The sequence below is a fragment of the Micrasema longulum genome, unplaced genomic scaffold (genome assembly GCF_059751315.1).
Source record: "Micrasema longulum isolate JH-2025_06_02 unplaced genomic scaffold, ASM5975131v1 h1tg000260l, whole genome shotgun sequence".
Classification (NCBI taxonomy): Eukaryota; Metazoa; Arthropoda; class Insecta; order Trichoptera; family Brachycentridae; genus Micrasema; species Micrasema longulum.
This window is the reverse complement of record NW_028277464.1, coordinates 668,850-687,026: the sequence shown is the minus strand read 5'-3', so window position 1 is coordinate 687,026 and position 18,177 is coordinate 668,850.

Genomic DNA, 18,177 nt, shown 5'->3' with positions numbered 1-18,177 from the left:
AGACCTTTACCTCGATAGTAAGCTTATTAAACAGTCTTGGTACGAAAAAAATCGTGGTTCTGCTCCCATAGAAGTTCCGGGCTCTGAATTTTACCAGGTTCATGGCTGAAATTGACCTAGTTCCATGTTTGTGACTAACCAAGGTTTTTTTTATCATCAAACAGCCAATGACAACGATAAAAATTTCACTATTTTTTCCATCTCTGCTGTAATATGATTAATATTTTTTAGGGGGGGACATACAGTCCGCGTCAAACAAGCATTTTGATAAACTCAAAATACCTTGTAAAACTATTGACTTGCCAAAATTTGTCTCTTTTAAAACGTTTAAGTAGTTATGTTCATCCAAATACTACCAAAATGCTTTATCATAATTGGATGGGGAAGAGCCTATAATAATCATATTGAGCCTTTAGAAACCGTCAAAAAACTAATTATCAAAATGATACTTTATAAAAATTCTACCTTTCCTTCCAACCAATTATTTCTGGAAGCTGAATTTTTGAAGCTATGAGAAATCTTTTGCCAGCAATGTCTAAAGTATGTTTTTATGCGCCAAAATGTATTTCCTAAAAAAATAATAGATGTAGACAAGGATTGAATAGTTTACTTAAAATCCCTTATTGTAAACTGAGTGACATGGGCAATAACACTCATTTTTCATAGGCCTCCGTGGTATAGTGGTCAAGACGCTTGACTCACACACGAAAGGTTCTGGGTTCGATTCCCGGTGAGAACACAAAAATTAAAATGTAATTTTTCTCAAGCCTGGGTGTTCTGTGATGTAATTCACCACTGTAATTGGGCTGTTGTGGTGCAATAATAAATAAATATCGGTAATAAATAAATAGCCCAAAACTGTTCAATGCATTTTGTAAGGACTAAATGATAGAGAATTATTGATTCAATTTTTTTTTTTTTTTTTTTAATTTTGGATAAAAAAAACACATTTATATAACTTCTTTTTAATGAATAAAATAAACTTTTATTGAAATTTCTCATTTTGAGCTACGAAATAATTGTGCTCTTATAGTATGAGAAATCATTTTTTTTCCTTTTTTATATCTTTCATATTCTTCCAGTCGACTTTTATTCAAAATGCCAAGAAAAATAATAAATAAAGAAATAAAAAATGTTTTTGTCGTCAATACGTATCGATCAGTTGTTTAGTTAGTACAAATTGTAAGGACTAAAGGAATAAATGGAATAGTCCAATCCAGAATCCTGGTAAACCCCCCAGTAATAATGTTAGAGGCGCAAACGCTGACGTTTACAAATTACTGGGGTTTGGTGACTGACGATCGACTGACACTTATAATAATTGTCAGCTAAACTACTCTAGATGACTTATCGCTGGAGACATTATGCCAACGCTGCTTACGCTTTGGAGCAAGATTGGATTCGCAATAACAAATATGCACGCCGATATATTTACGTACAAGAATTCAAATTATGACACGGGTGAAAAGGGATGATCGTTGGAATTAATAAAGTGAATATTTTGTAAAATGTGTTTTTATTTATTTTATTTAATACGAACCCCCCATTTTCTAAGTCTTGTTCATCTTACTCTGTGTTAAAATATTCACAAAAAAATGTAAATAGGTCTCTGTACTTTTCAAAATATCTAATTAAATTTAATAAAATAAATAGCGTCGATGAAAAACATATTTACAAAATATGATTTTTTAATTATTTAAATACTAGCTTTTACCGGCGGCTTCGTTCGAGAAATATGTTTTTTTTTTTTTGGGAAATTAACAGTTCTAAATACATATTTATAGTAAACAAACAGATAAAGTGTATAAATAAACTCAGAACTAATAACAGATTTCCACAAATACAAAGTTAAGTTAATATTTACGAGTAAAAAAATGTTATCTTTATGTACTCGTAAATATTTTTCAATAATCAAAGATTTTTCAAATATTTTTTTAAGAACAGTAAGTGATTGTAAATTGGGCGGGATTAGGACAAGAATGCTTAAAGTGAGGATAAGGAGGGGAAGGGAGATGTACATATTTATTATTATAATGTCTACTAAGTTACATAATGCATTTTTAGGGTAAATTTTAAATCTGACAGAGTGATGTTTGTGTAATCTATATCTTTAAATTTTGTATTGTGCACTGAAAAAGTCCTACGAAAAAAAGCATTTTTAACATACGATGTTTTACACATTGGTACATGAAACAGGTGGTACTGTCTACAAACCCTGGCTAGCACATGTATTGTTATTAAACTAAGTTGTTCTGTACAGTCAACTTTTCCAGTCATAATTTTGTAAAGCAGTAGTTGGTCCGCACACACTCTGCGGTATTGTAGAGAAGTGATTCCATGGTAGATAGAGGCAGTGAGAGTTGATACATAAGAAATACCGGTTTTGTAGTTGAGGTACTTTATAAATTTGTTTTGAATATTTTCTATCCTTGTTATATATATGGCATACTGGGGATTCCATATCTGAGTTAAAGTTATATTTCCCTTATGAGAAACTTTTGGACACAGTGCGATGTACGCAAACTTGGTTCTTCGCGCCTTGTGGTATATTATAATTCTATGAGCATAAGTATAAAGTATATTAAGAGTTTATTTAATATTTAGATTTTTTACCCTTGAAAATAGACGCACTGTATCTGAATTATGCTATTTACATAAATTAATAAATAATAAAATAGACTCTTTTAACCTACTCTCTAAAATTAATCTCAATGTCCCTTTCGCGTGACAAGAAATAAGTATTTGTTCCATCTGCCAGTCTGTAGCACTAACTATGCACAACACTCTGTCATCTATCGTTCTTGCTCTAACTAAAATGCTTTTTTTATTTATAGATATATTTTACATGCCCCTTAATTTGTTTAAAAATAAATCAAGACTGGTTGCAATACGATCCCACTTTCTATTTAATGATGCATACACTTACACACACATCTTCACTTACTCTCATACAAATACACATAAACACTCCCTTTTGTCGTAATACAATTTAATAATATGTATGACTCTTATTTAGAAACTTTGCTGGTCTGTCTTTAAACTGTATTTTTTTAATGTTACTATATCACTGTCGACTGTTTCTTTCATTAAAATAAATAAATAATATACCTTTGATGGACGGACATAAGAGCATAATGGCGTTTTTGTTCATTTTGTAATTTATATGCGAAAATGCTCCTTGTAAATGCCTGCATCAATGGTATTAACAGCACACTTCTATGACTACTCAAAACATAAATTAACAACTTTGTGTTCATTAAATTTTAGTTTTAATGAAATAAGCATGCATATTTGTATCATATTTTCAATGGCATAAATAATACAAGATGGTCTTAGTACTATTAGTATCATTCCATCCGTCGATGCTTTTTGTAGCTGCAAGACTTTTTGTGATGTTAGCTATCGTATTATTTTTATCATATTATGTAAATGTTATCAACTATCAAATATCTAAATTTAGTAAATGGGGTCTAGAATTTCAACCGTCCATGCGCTCAGTAGCTGCAATACTTAATGTTACCTAACTTCTATTATTATAAATTTGCTTTTTATTTCATTTTATTTTAATATCACTCAAACTCTAAACTTCCTTGTCAAATATTATTTTTAAAAAAATGTAAATAGGGGCTAGATTTCTTACTATCCATGCGCTCTGTAGCTGCAAGACGTGCTGTTATCTAGCTCCTATATATCATATTTGTATTATATCATAATTGGAGACGAGGAACTAGAATCCCAACCGTCAATGCGCTCTGTAGCTGCAAGACGTGCTGGGAAATTTTTTTATCGCCTCAAAGGCGCTGTACAATAAAAAAAATTTCAAAAATTTTCAAAAATGGCGCTATGTAAACTATCCAAACATAATTATTCTTATTATTATTTATTGAGTAGTACAAATAGTATGAGTTAGTTCTAGAAGCATAAGTTGACTCATTTCTGTCCCATCCAGTCCCCTGATATTTCTGTTATTTGTATTTTGTATTTGTAATTTTTTGAATGTCGTTACACAAATAAAATTATCTGTAAATAATAACCCATTTTGCAAAATATGAGTTCTGTAACTAAATAATTGGGTTCATAATAAGGTTTTTTTGCTCTCCCGAAAATGTGCACTTTTGCAGTTATACATATATGTCCGCCCATCAAAAATATATGGATGGATATGGATACATAGTAAACAAAAATAATTTTGTTTGTGGTTGCTTTTTATTTTTATTACTTTGATTCAAGTTTTATGTTTCTGTATATAATTGTCGTTTTCCTAATACAATAAACACGTTTAAAATGGACTCTGGGTAAATTTATAAAAATAAAATAAATAAATAACGTTTTGGCTGGAAGTTACATTCAGTTGACAAATATATTCACTGAATATTAACGCATGTTTTAAATTGCATCCTAATTTGAATTAGCGTGGATTTGATTACAGCGATCCGGAATTGATTATTTGATTCTACGGTGTGATAAACACATTACTTTGGAAATTCATCCAACAGTTTCTGTTTATACAATGAAAGTCATTATCCAAAATAATGATATAGAGCGCCATCGCATTGCAATGTCGCTAATAAATTGCGAGCACAATAAAATAAATATTATTCGCAATATGTTGATTTTAATATCACAGACAAGGGAAGCAAAATGCATTTGTAGAATACACTGCAAAAACGGGTTCATGGCATTTTTTCCATTTTAGAGGTGTAAATGCATTTTTTTCCTCTCAATGAGTTAAATAGAAAGAAATGTTAATATATATTCATAACATTTATCGAAGAAAAACGGTAACGGCTTAATTAATTTCATAATGTTGTTTTTGTTTTTTTTTCTGTGTATTTTAAATATATTTCAAATTAATTGAAAATATTTATGTTTTTAAAATATAAAACCAGTGTTCCACTTTTTCTTCTTCACGTGTCGTGTCGGCTTCCCCGGACGTTGAAGACCACTTGGGAAAAAGCTTCCTTATCCTGAGCAGTGCGAATCAGCTCCTCCACAATTCTAATTCTGGTCTATGCTCAGATGTTTCGAAGCCATGAAAGCTTTTTTCTTCCGACCTACGTCCCTTGATCTTTTTCTTCATAAAAAACTGAAGTGTGGCATATTTATCACCTCTCAACACATGGACAAAATATGATATCTTACGGAGCTTAACAGTGGTGAATATGCTCCTATTCGTATTGGCTCTACGTTATACTTCGTTGTTGGTTATCATATAGTAATATTTTTTTAACATTCTACTGTGGATCCATATTTCAAATGCTTCGAGGCGGTTAACAATACTTACTCTAAGAGTCCACGCCTGTAGAGGCGTACAGTAAGACGGACCATATTTAATATTTGAACAGTGTTCCACAAATAATGTTTTTACTATTCATTTTGCTCTCCCGTCAATTCATAGTTTGTAGTGAGCACGTTTTTGCCATGGCGTTTTTATAAAAAAACTGACTCAATCGATTAACTCACTTCGCATTTGCAAAAATTATTTCCTAATATAAGTTAAACAGTTGCTTCTAAGAATTAAAAAATATTAGCTGGAAGAGACCTTAATAATATAATGCTGCTTTCAAGAATCGACATTTTTTTGTTTATTATTTACTCAAACATTCAAGTTTGTAAGTGAAAATTCTTAATGGAAGTTCATTGTAATTTATTATATAAATAAAACACGAGTGATACTTTAATCCACAAATTTGGAATATCCAGTGACCATAGTTTATGGCTAAACTTGACAAATTAGAAATTCTCGAAATTAATAGATTAAAAAATTAACCCGACCTAGAATTACCTAATGAACAGACAACACATGTGCATTCTCCATTACTTTACCCATTGTAGTATAATTTTACTAATGCCTTTTTACCCTTTGTTTTTCAGAAATCATTATTTACAAAACCACACTCACGAAGGATGGGACACTAAAAATAAAATAAAATACTTAAACTCATTTAAATAGCATTATATCAACTCATTAGTTAACCCAAAGAAATTTTTTTGATAATGATCCTTAAGATAAAAATAACTTTATTTAATTTACTTACATATAACTTTGAATTTTCTATCCTTACCTCTGTTTTGTATAAATACATTTAACTCTTTAATAAAGATACCAGTCTCGAAGATGTCGCGAAAGCGATGAAACCCGTCACTGGATATTCCAAATTTGTGGATTAAAGTATCACTCGTGTTTTATTTATATAATATGTTATTTACTCTTCATTAAAGTTTATTTTTCTCTATTTTTGTAATTTTCTACTTTTTCTCCTTCTCCTAACTAACTAACTCCTAACTTTTACCTAGAAAAGAGTTTTGTGAATTTAGTTTGTCACTGTCTTCATTTTCTTAATTTTTAATTTTTAATGATCATTTTTCAAATTATATATGAGTTGTTTCAGAACAGGTATGTACCTAATGATGGTGCTGGGTGTATTTTCGTATTAATTTTAAAAATATTTTTAACCACTTTGTCATACTTTCAGCAAACAGCAAAGAAACTATTTACTTTCAAATTATTATTACTGTCAATTCGACTCCAGGCGAAGTCAACGTCAAATATATTTGAAAGGTTGCTGGACTAGACAAGTACTTATGCAGTGCCCTATGCAAGATATTTTGTGACGAATACTGCTGCTGCTGATGATGATTAAATCTAAATTGGTAAATTTTTTTTTTTTTTTATCAAAGCATTGTTTTTAATAGAGTTTATTCGTCTTCGTTTGATATATATTTTCATTTAAAAGCAGTATAGTTACACTTTGATATAATGTAAATTTCAAGTAACTGTGTTATTTTCGTTTTTACTTCTTGGGTAAAAAGTTCGGGCGTGACAATTTTCGGGTACTTTCTGGGAAATGGGTTGGAATGGGAAAAGTTACAAAAAGTTGGAGAAAACATATGGAGCAAATAATGTGTGACCGGAAACTTAGTCAGGACGATAAAAAGGACGAAGGAGATATCCAATTCGTGATAACTTACTCCCGTAATCGTACGGAATAAAAAGGTATCCTTGGTAACAGTGCAGGGTTAAAGAAATCTAAACCTATAAATTATTTTAACAATATTTCAAGTCGGATGTGTCGGATGAAGAAATTATTTTTTTAAAAAAGAAGAAATATTTGCGTTCTTCTGATGTACCCTAATATTAAGTATTTTTGGGCCATTTCCGACGAGTTGTGAACAACCCACTACGAAAAAATGGGAAATATGTTGGGAGTTCGAATCTCGGACCTGTGATCCGCGAATCCAAATTACTAGCCACGGGATCACAATACGACTAGAAGAATATGGTTTTGTGTGTGAAATAGAACCCCTATCATGGACGAGAGAGAAACATCTGATGAAGATGTAGGATTCCGTTGTTGTTAGGGTTAGGTTAGTCATATCACTCCACTACATTGGGAATTGCAATGGCTACGTTTTCCACAGAGGGTGGAATACAAACTCTGTTGGCTTATGTATAAGTCACTGCACAACTCTGCTCTAGAATATCTAAGGGAACTCTGCATTCCAGATGAACTAGCTGACATACGTCTTACGCTTTTTTTTTTAATCTTTTTTTAAAAATATATTTGGACCCCTGTATTTAGTAGCCTTACGTGTCATGTACAAGGCTAAGGTACTCGGAAAAAATCGTTTTTGTTTGTTTTGGAAATGAGATGTTCGATCACTGATTTTGGTTTACCTTTATGAGTCCAATCGCCATTGTTGCAAAGTTCAAGAACAATGGCGCGTGATAACTTATTTTAACTACAGTGTGGATTTCTGTTAAGGACATTCCATCTTTCCTGCATTCCGCTTCAAGATTATGGCGTTGCAAACTGAAAAATGGGCACTGAAATAACAGATGTTCCATACTCTGTGAAGAAATATCATCGCATGAACATTTATTTGATTTATTTGATTTATTTGATGTATTTGATTTATTTGATTTATTTGATTTATTTGATTTTTTAAATTTATTTTATTTATTTTATTTATTTTATTTATTTTATTTATTTTATTTATTTTATTTATTTTATTTATTTTATTTATTTTATTTATTTTATTTATTTTTTTTATTTCATTTATTTTACTTATTTTACTTATTTTATTTATTTTATTTATTTTATTTTTTTTATTTATTTTATTTATTTTATTTATTTTATTTATTTTATTTATTTTATTTATTTCATTTATTTCATTTATTTCATTTATTTCATTTATTTCATTTATTTCATTTATTACATTTATTTCATTTATTTCATTTATTTCATTTATTTCATTTATTTTATTTATTTCATTTATTTCATTTATTTTATTTATTTTATTTATTTTATTTATTTTATTTATTTTATTTATTTTATTTATTTTATTTATTTTATTTATTTTATTTATTTTATTTATTTTATTTATTTCATTTATTTCATTTATTTCATTTATTTCATTTATTTCATTTATTTCATTTATTTCATTTATTTCATTTATTACATTTATTTCATTTATTTCATTTATTTCATTTATTTCATTTATTTTATTTATTTCATTTATTTTATTTATTTTATTTTTTTTATTTATTTTATTTATTTTATTTATTTTATTTATTTATTCATGTATTTCACAGTTTGCAAATGTACAGAGTTTCTTTGTTTCAGGTCCCGACTAGCTAGGAAATTCCTGAGTTAGAAAACATGCAGGTAATAATAATAAAAATTGAATTAAAAAAACAAATTAGAAAATGTGCCATTAGTAGTAAAGAAATAAGACATAATTATTATAAATTAGAAAACATACCGATAATTATAAAAAATTAAGGATAAATACATTTTATAAAATATAACATTACGTAGTTATAAAGATATTAAACAAAAATATAAATTGGAAAACATACCGATAATAATAAAAATTGAAGCGTAAATATCAATTTAAAATATATATTTAATAATTAAAAATTGAAGAACAAAAATAAATTACAGAATATACCATTTATAATTAGAAAATTGAACATACGTGTAAATACTAGTATTAAATAAATAAATCATTTGGCATATGTGTTTGTCATCGATCACTGGACTTTGATCCCCACAGAGATATGATCGCCGTGTAATGTGGTGGTTGGCACATCCCCCAACCATGCTCGAGGTGCTTGGTTCATTCCTGGCTGGGTAGACGCGATATTTTAAACGTGGCTCTTTACTGTGGTATCTCATTGTTCCTGAACTGGCATTAGAAACGTTAAACCTTACCTTCCATTTATTTTCTACCGCGGGTGTAATTAATAAAACGGGGGACTCACGCACGAAAGGTTCTGAGTTGAAATTCCGGTGAGACCATAAAAATTCAATTCGATTTTTCTCAAGCTAAGCCCTTATTGGCCCTTCTGGCCTGTTGTGGTGCAAAAATAAAAATAATCCTACTGTAAATTTATCAGTGACAAAAATGATCCAGATGCCTTGCGATTGAACCACTAACGCACTGATTTATGCACCACTGAGTTCGAATAGTTAAAAAATATTATTTTTTTCATCTTGTTCACAATTTTATTTTTTCACCCCTGTTTCTGTACGCGTGCGGCTTGATTAGGATAACTTGACAGTTAGATTTGCATAAATGTCGCTCGTCACGCCCCTCAATTTCAATCCTATTCTGTCGTCTGTGGATGCCATACTCGTGAGTATCTCCCATTTGTACAGTTCATGACAGACGAAAGGGTTGGCAGAATACACGCTTTATGCAATTGGTACTAAATGACAAAAATGTACGTATTTTTACTTTACTCTTCGCTGAAGCTTGCGACTTATAACTTTACTCTTGACAAAATTGACCCAGAAACGGTGCATTTAGAAGAAAATTTTAGTAGACAATTCAGTATTGTTTTGTCCCAGGACTCAACCATTGTAGACAGAACAGCAAAACAGCAAATTTGTAGAACAAACAATAACTGTCCCGAGTTATCGCCACCGAGATAGACGGGCATAACCATTGGCACTGGATGGTTTTGCATCGTGGTTGGTAAAACAATCGACGCTGTTTTTGTCAAAGATGGTTATCAGGTACGAACAGACCTATATCTTTCAGAGTTTCTAAGTTCAGTATGCGACCACCAATCACCTGTAAGCAGTGAACACCCAAACGAACGTCCCCCCTCCTCCATAATGACTGATAGCCTAGCATCTCCAGTAAAAAATCGGTTGGGAAGAGCCAAAGATAATATCCACACTCCTTTAGGTACAGATTGCGAAAAAAAATCTTCTGCACTCTCTTTACCATTAAAAAGTATTGAGCCTCATGTGGCGACCAAATAATAGAACTAAACTCCAAACGACTTCTTACCAAGGAATTATACAATGTCCTCTTAACCTGAGTGTTCTTGGCATTTCTAAGAAAAAAACAAGCATTTCAAGGGAGTCATTACATAGATTAACTGATTACCCCCACCACCACGCGCGGCCAAACTGTCCTCATGTGAATACGTACGGATATGACCTTGTCACAATAGCAGTTTGCTTAACGTGAACGTGTCGCTCCCAAAAAAAAAAGAATTTTTTCTTTTTTAATTATTTAGTTTGTTCTTTACAATTTTCATACATCCTAGTACAAAACGAGTAATATTTTTTGTGAATTCCTCGTCACAAACACCGTCGTATATTTATTTTTGCATCCCTCTTGACTGCAGCCGACTTTTCGTATTTTTTCGTATTTTTGAATCGTCGAGGTTAGGAATGCAACACATTTAAAAAAGACATGAAAAGTTATATTTATAATCCTTTTTTGTGCAACACTGATAAAAAAAACGTTTTTTTTTGTAATTTATGTGCTATACTGAAAATATTTACTACTTAAAAATAATGCAAACAAATTTCTGTAAGACATCACTCCGCATTAGTAGTAGTAGTAATGGGAAACGTTAGTAAAATGTATGTTTTCAATTTATTTTTAAAATTTATTTGATTATAATATCATATACTTATATTTGTTATCTGAATAAACAAAAAAATGCTGGAACAAGTCAAAATTGTTATAATTATTGTTTTGTCAACATGTAAACGGCCCTCTTCTAAGGGCGAATAGAGTAATGACGATAATGATAAATATGTAAGTGTATGTTTATATGTATCTCGATAAAATGTTAAAAGATACATCTAATAAACAATAGTTTATGTTTGTCCAAATTTTTGTAGACGAAGACTGGATTCAATTCCCTGGGGAGCTGTTTATATAAACATATTGCAACAAAGATGAAAAATATTTAAGAGAAGGTAATATAGAAGTCTAGGCATCTACACGGCTTACGATTTGTCATTAGCTGGTTTATGTGGCCACTTTACTGTGTAAAATTCACAATTCTGCTCATATTTGAACTTCTATATTCCTTCAATTTTTTCATCAGGTGATGTTTGTGAAGTAAAAAGCTTAAACCTTTATTAATGCGGGTGATATTCATTTAATTTATTTTTTTCACATACATACTCGCCAACACCTGAAAATCCTATTAGGGTCAAAGCACCAGTAAATGACCACCCCCTAGTAAATGATTATTGGTTAATAAAACACAATATAATAAACATTGTTACTTGTGTCCAGTTAAAAAACTTTTAACACTATTAACTATGACAAAAGCAGTAGGCGGATACATATTTTGGTAAGAAACAAATCTATCAGTTTTGAACTGTGAGTTGTCAAAAGGTAATAGGTGTGGTAAGTTTTTATTTTTTAAATTTTATTTCTTATGCAATTATTTGAATATATCCATATTCTAATGTGTAAGGGGGTTTTATAATGTAACGATGTAACTAAATCTGAGTATTATTTTTACTGGGGTAGAAGTGGTCATTCACTGGTGATTCTGCTATTTTTTTAGAGCAATATTAATTAAAATTTGATACTCGTATTTCAATAAAAATGTAAAAGTACTTTAAAATTTGATGCGTTTTTTGCTGTTTTCTTTTATTTTGTACGCTTAAATAATGAAATGTATACCTTTAATGTGGATTTCAGTACAAGCTGAACCTTAAACTGTCATTCATTGGTGCTTTAACCCTATATACATATTTTTAATTTCTTATATTTTACACTTTGTTATATTGAACACCATTTATAATGTTGTATTAATTGTAAACATTTTTTTTGGTGTGTGCATGAGTGTCCTCCACTAATAAACAAAGAAATTGTCAATATTTGTGTACAAACTGTTTGTTTACCCAATAAAATAAATAAATTTTCCAAATGTAGCAAATTAAATTAAGACAAAGTGATGGCCGGAAATACTCTCAGTAATCTTAGAGTAACTATCCGGATGTGCCTGTCTTTAGCAATGTGTCAACTCGCATTTACACTACGGATGAAAATCGCTATTTTATGTTCGATTGGTATGTTTCTTATTAAAAATGGTTTTGCAAATTGAACATTTTATAAAAAAAAATTATGAACCAAACTTTTTCACAAAAAATTTAAGCGATTTCATAATTTTCGGCATTTTTTGGGTCGTCAGGGACTTAAAATTTTTGTTTTACACATATATGTTATAAGGATAACCACCTTTACACACATATTATCGCAATATAATTTTCTTATCCGAATTTCAATCAATCTTCCCTCTTAATCCAAACTAATTATTACTGATTACTAATTTAGCATTCGCATCAAGAAATAAAAATGAATTCATAATAGCATTAGAAGCTGGCTGCTAATGAACTTACTAAAATCAAAAATTAGAAAGAAAAAGAAATGGTGGATTTTGCTTTCCGATGCACGGGAAGTCAATGCGCAAATTACAGCACTATTTTTGTAGTAATTACAGCACTATTTTTGACTTATCAATAATAACTTTGCTTTAATAATGTCAATAATAACTTATGGCATAATACGATGGAGAGGCACGAATAAATAAATGCTAAAACCCCTGGAAAATGCTCAAAAACCGATAGTAAAAATCATTTCTAAAATGCTATTCATGTACTCCAGCGTCGAGTTTTTTTTATTAAATTCGGAATTTTAGGTAAAGAAATTGAAATATCAAAAAAAAATATTTCTTGTTTAATAACAGGTAAATGTAAATTAATCAGTATTTTTTTTTTTTAAATACTCCAGGAGTCAAACCAGAGGATGGGTTATGGAGTCAACCACAAACTCTGAATTCGGGCAAAGCAATTTCAGATTTTTAATGTGTTACCCAGACATTGCAAAAACCATAACTCGGATTTTTATTTTTTAATTGGTTTCTGGGTTTGGGTAGAGAAAAATCAGAATATTTATTATAACACATTCTCAAATAATAAACAGTAAAATTATATTTTTTAATGAATTTAAACAAGTCCCTATATGCTTGAAAAGACAAGTATATGAACCGTGCATATTGCCGGTGACAACATACGGACTTGAAACCATGTCTATAACACGAAAAAGTAGCAAGAAATTAAAATGCACGCAACGATCCATGGAAAGACAGATGCTCGGTGTATGTCTAAGAGACAAAATAAGAAATGAAGAAATAAGGCGCCGAACAGGAGTCGTGGATATCATGGATCGTGCAGCGAAATTGAAATGGCAGTGGGCAGGACACTTGGCGAGGTAAAATGGTGGCAGGTGGACACCCAGAATAATAAAGTGGAGACCGTGGGCAAACAAAAGAAGCGTTGGAAGGCCACGGAAAAGATGGGTCGACGACATTGCCTCTATTACCGGTAAAACGTGGATGATGAAAGCGGGTGATAGGAAGGAATCGAGACGTTTGGAAGAGACCTTTATCCAGCAGTGGAGAGAATAAGGCTGCAGAAGAAGAAGAAGAAGAATACATTTAGCTTTTTTTGCTTTACGCATAAAAATGTCTGCTTTAACACACGTTGTATTTAATAAGGAAGACTACACATAACCAAGGAAAATTTATAACCAAAAACATGTGGAAGTTATCATAAAGACATCGTTTTATTTTTCAATAAACTATGATTATAATTATTATTTTTAGTTTAGTCAAAGTTAACAAAATGTGAAAAAATGATCTGCCAGTATTTTTGGTCAGTAGCCAACTGTAATTCGCATGCTATTAATACAGTATAAATAGCAATAATTTCCATCAGTAATCCGCACCGTTCAGCCTCCAACTTCCGGTACCTATTAATCTTAAACCTGAAATCTTCCCCTATCCATCCATTCTACAGCTCAAGCAAATCTCTGCTACTGAAACAAATTATGGGTGATTTTGGGGCTTCCTACTTGGATTACTCGTTACAAGACATTAGACATAATACCACCCGCGATTAAATCTATTCATATTTCTGTATCCCGAACATTTTCCTCGAACTATCAATTGAATGAAATTCGTATGATTTTAGCTAATGTTAGTAAATGCTAGTATTTAACCACATACCAATTTTTTATTTATACTGGTTTCGAGACGTACCCATGTATTTACTAGAAAGAGGCAGGTACATCACGAAACCGGCAGATATAAAAAGCAGGTAAATGGCTTTTAATAAATAAATAATATAAATAATATTTATTATTATAAGTTGAAATTAACTAATTACAACAGGGATGGAGAATACCTTAAATAATGGAATATGGAAGTATAGGCATTTACAGGGCTTATGACCTATCATTGGCTGGTTTAATTGTCCACTTTACACACTGTGCAACATTCACCGTTTTTGATCATCCATATTTCTTCAATTCTTCCATTTGTTGATTTTACTGAAGTTGAAGAGCTGAAACCTTTATTGTTGTGAAGAGATTCATCTGACCGAATTATTTCACATACTAAGCAACGCTTGAAAACAATTTCTCAATTTTTAAACTTCTTCCTGGACCATTACAATATTTAAGTATGTCCAAATGTTCGTAGACAAAATACTGGATTTCACCCCCTCGAGAGTCATTAAGATTAACAAATTCAAACAGGGATGGAGAATACCTTAAATAAAGGAATATGGAAGTCTAGGTATTTACAGGGCTTATAACCTGTCATTGGCTGGTTTGAGTGGCCACTTTACACACTGTGCAACATTCACAATTTTGCCCATGTTTGAACATTCATATTTCTTCAATTCTTCCATTTGTTGATTTTGATTGTTTATAATTTGTTAATCTTAATGACTCCCGAGGGGGTGAAATCCAGTCTTTTGTCTACGAACATTTGGACAAACTCAAATATTGTAATAAGTTGAAATGTTTGACACCAAAGTTAATACTTTAAACATAAATAATATCGTATGATTCTTTTTATAATAAAATTAAACATTTCTTTGGTTTTATTTTAAATTGTTTCCACTTTAATATTCTTAAGTTTTTGGCCTGGATTTGAAACGAAGGGGTAATATTACTGAAATTTTGTCATATTTTTTATCATTATGTGCTGATAATAGAGCGTAAACTTGATGCTACATGTACATACAAATTTTATACTACTGACTTGTTTTATTTTTATTTTATTTTAATTATACTTTTACATTGTTTGTATTCTTTTTTTTATACAGAATAATGTTCCCTCACTGGGGTGTCCCGTGCCGAGGGAAACATTTTACAAAATGTGAAACATGCCTAAGATTAGCCATTTAACAAAGTTAAAATAACAATAAAAAAAACGTAATTAATCCAATTAACCTAATTTTAACTAACATTATTAGGTAACAACAATAAAAAACAAAGAAAAAAATAAACAGTGCATAAATTTTACATATTTCTTAATAGCAATTTTATATTTTGAGAACTTACTAATTGTCCTTATGGATAATGGAAGTAGATTGTACACTTTAAGAGTTAACAAAAAATAACCTTTTTTTTCTACTGCATACATACTTATGTAATATATTTCTCTGGATCATGTCTAGTCTGCCTAACTAGGTACAACCTATTTTAAGGCAGTTATTTTTATGCAAAATAAATAAAAACATTACTACCTACTAGTTATTTTATTATGCAATTAAACAATATTAATTTTTACCATTTATTATTTACGAATGTTTTTGAGTAAATTTTCTGATTTTTCTCTACCTTAACCTAGTAACCATTTTTTTACAAATTTATTGAATAGAATCCGGGTTATAGTTTTGCAATGTTTGATTAAGATATTGAATATTTTTCGGCCCAGAAACCTGAAATTTTTTTGCCCGAATTCAGAGTTTGTGTCAACCCTATGACTTGTTCCTCAAGTTTGACTTTTGATTGTGGGGGATTATATAAATAATAATATCATTTTTTTTATTCAAAAAAAGGAGTGTAAAGGGCGCTTTATTGGTACTCAAATTGATGACACTTTAGCTATCTATTTGTATATTTGTTTTTAACGAAAACCATGGATATCCCACAAAACGATAAGACAGACCCAGCATCTCTTATGTCTTTCGGCAACGCATTAAATATGTTTAGTCCTTTATGGTACGGATCAAATAAATAAAATAAAAAAACGAAGGTATGAATTCATTGTAGGAAAAATAATAAATCAACTCAACATTTAAACAAAGCAATGAAAAAACAGGATTAAGAAGAAAATATAAGAAATAAAGTTTTTTTTTTCACCCAATGCGTTATTATCTGTTGAATTCATTCAGTTGACAAAAGGTGAAATCAGCATTAATTTGTTATTATCCTGTTTGGCTATTTCTATCAAAACTGAAAAGCATAATCGCAATGCTTTTGTGATAATACCAACACTTCTGAATTATACCAAATTGTAATTGAAGTAAACAAGTATACCACGAGCTTTAACTGTTATTGGCACGACTCATTAATGAAATTGAAAATGGTCAGTAACAGAACGATAAGTTCATCGAAAGGATTAACAAAATGCCAACGTTAATGACGACTATCGTTAATCTAGATGGAGATTTCCGGATTAAATTGTATCCGTCCATTATTTACTACTGTGATTGGAAAACAAAATCAAAACTTCAATTAAACTTTTGACAGTAGACAGAAATTATCAGCTGTGCTTTAAAATGTAACTCAAGTAAAGGTAAGCGGTTGATAAAATGATTAGTTTTGATTTTGTCTGATATATTTTTTGCAAAAGCCATAACGACTTCAATGAATATAACGATTTTTTTTTTTTGAGACATTTTCTCATCACTGGTGGGTATAGGCCTCTTTCAACACCTTCCACTCGTCTATATCTAATGCTGCTGTATCCTATCTCGCACTTCAATATTAGTAACAACATCAAACCACCATTTTCTCATACATTTTTTTAAGCGCTTAGAAGTTTAGGGTTATAATTTTAGGTCAGGCGCCAGAATTCGAAGAAAACAATAAAGTATTTTGAGTTTCTTTGTGTTAAGAAACCCATGAATCATTTTTATTTTCCTGTTCAAAAGATACAGAATTATTTTTTCTGGGTTATTATGCGGTGTGTCGTTTGCATTCTTTTTTAATGTTTCGAATCGCATTTCACCATCCATCATCAGGGTTGATGTTATTTGTGTGGATATATACGCAAAGTAATGTTCTCATTTATAAGGTGCCAAATTTGTTAATTTGTTTATCCGAAATCTGTGTCGTTTCACAGTCTACGCTTTTATTTATTTATATAAATACCTAATGGGCATTTTCAAGGACATACATAGAAAATTATAAAGGAAAGTAGAAAGACACTATGGGATGAAGTAGATTTGGTGAGAGTGGAAGCGGAAGAGATGTGTTTATAATTAAATTGAATCAGTGATTGTTTGAAAGAAGACAACTTGTTATCGAATAAATCACGATTGGTATGTTTGTTGACAGATCTAAGAGTTTTGGGTATATTTTAAATGTGATTTTTTTATTAGTACCGAGTGCCAGGATGATTTTAATTGCATCCATCTTTGTTAACATTGCCGTAAATTTTATTTGGTTTCAAATAATGTGTCTCTTGTTTTCCTTTAGATCTTCCTTTGATTATCGGCTCGAAGGAAAACTTATGCCCGGTTTCTGTGTGGTGTTCGGTCAAAGTCTATTTTTTGGGGTAGCCAAGCCTCATCTAATTTTTTGGGTCGATAAAATATTCCACTACATAGTTTATGTGTTTTATATATTTCGGCGTCCAGGCGGATAATATATACAGTTCTATACGTGAAATAGAACCTGAACTCATGACAAATAATATCAACTCGGTGGCTGCTCTCAGATAAAAATTCTGAATAAGGAAATTAAACAAAGTAAAGTCCGCCTCGTTGCAAACTGGTTATCACATTCACCTATCATTCTTGGAGTCTTAGGTTTGATTCCTGGTGAAGT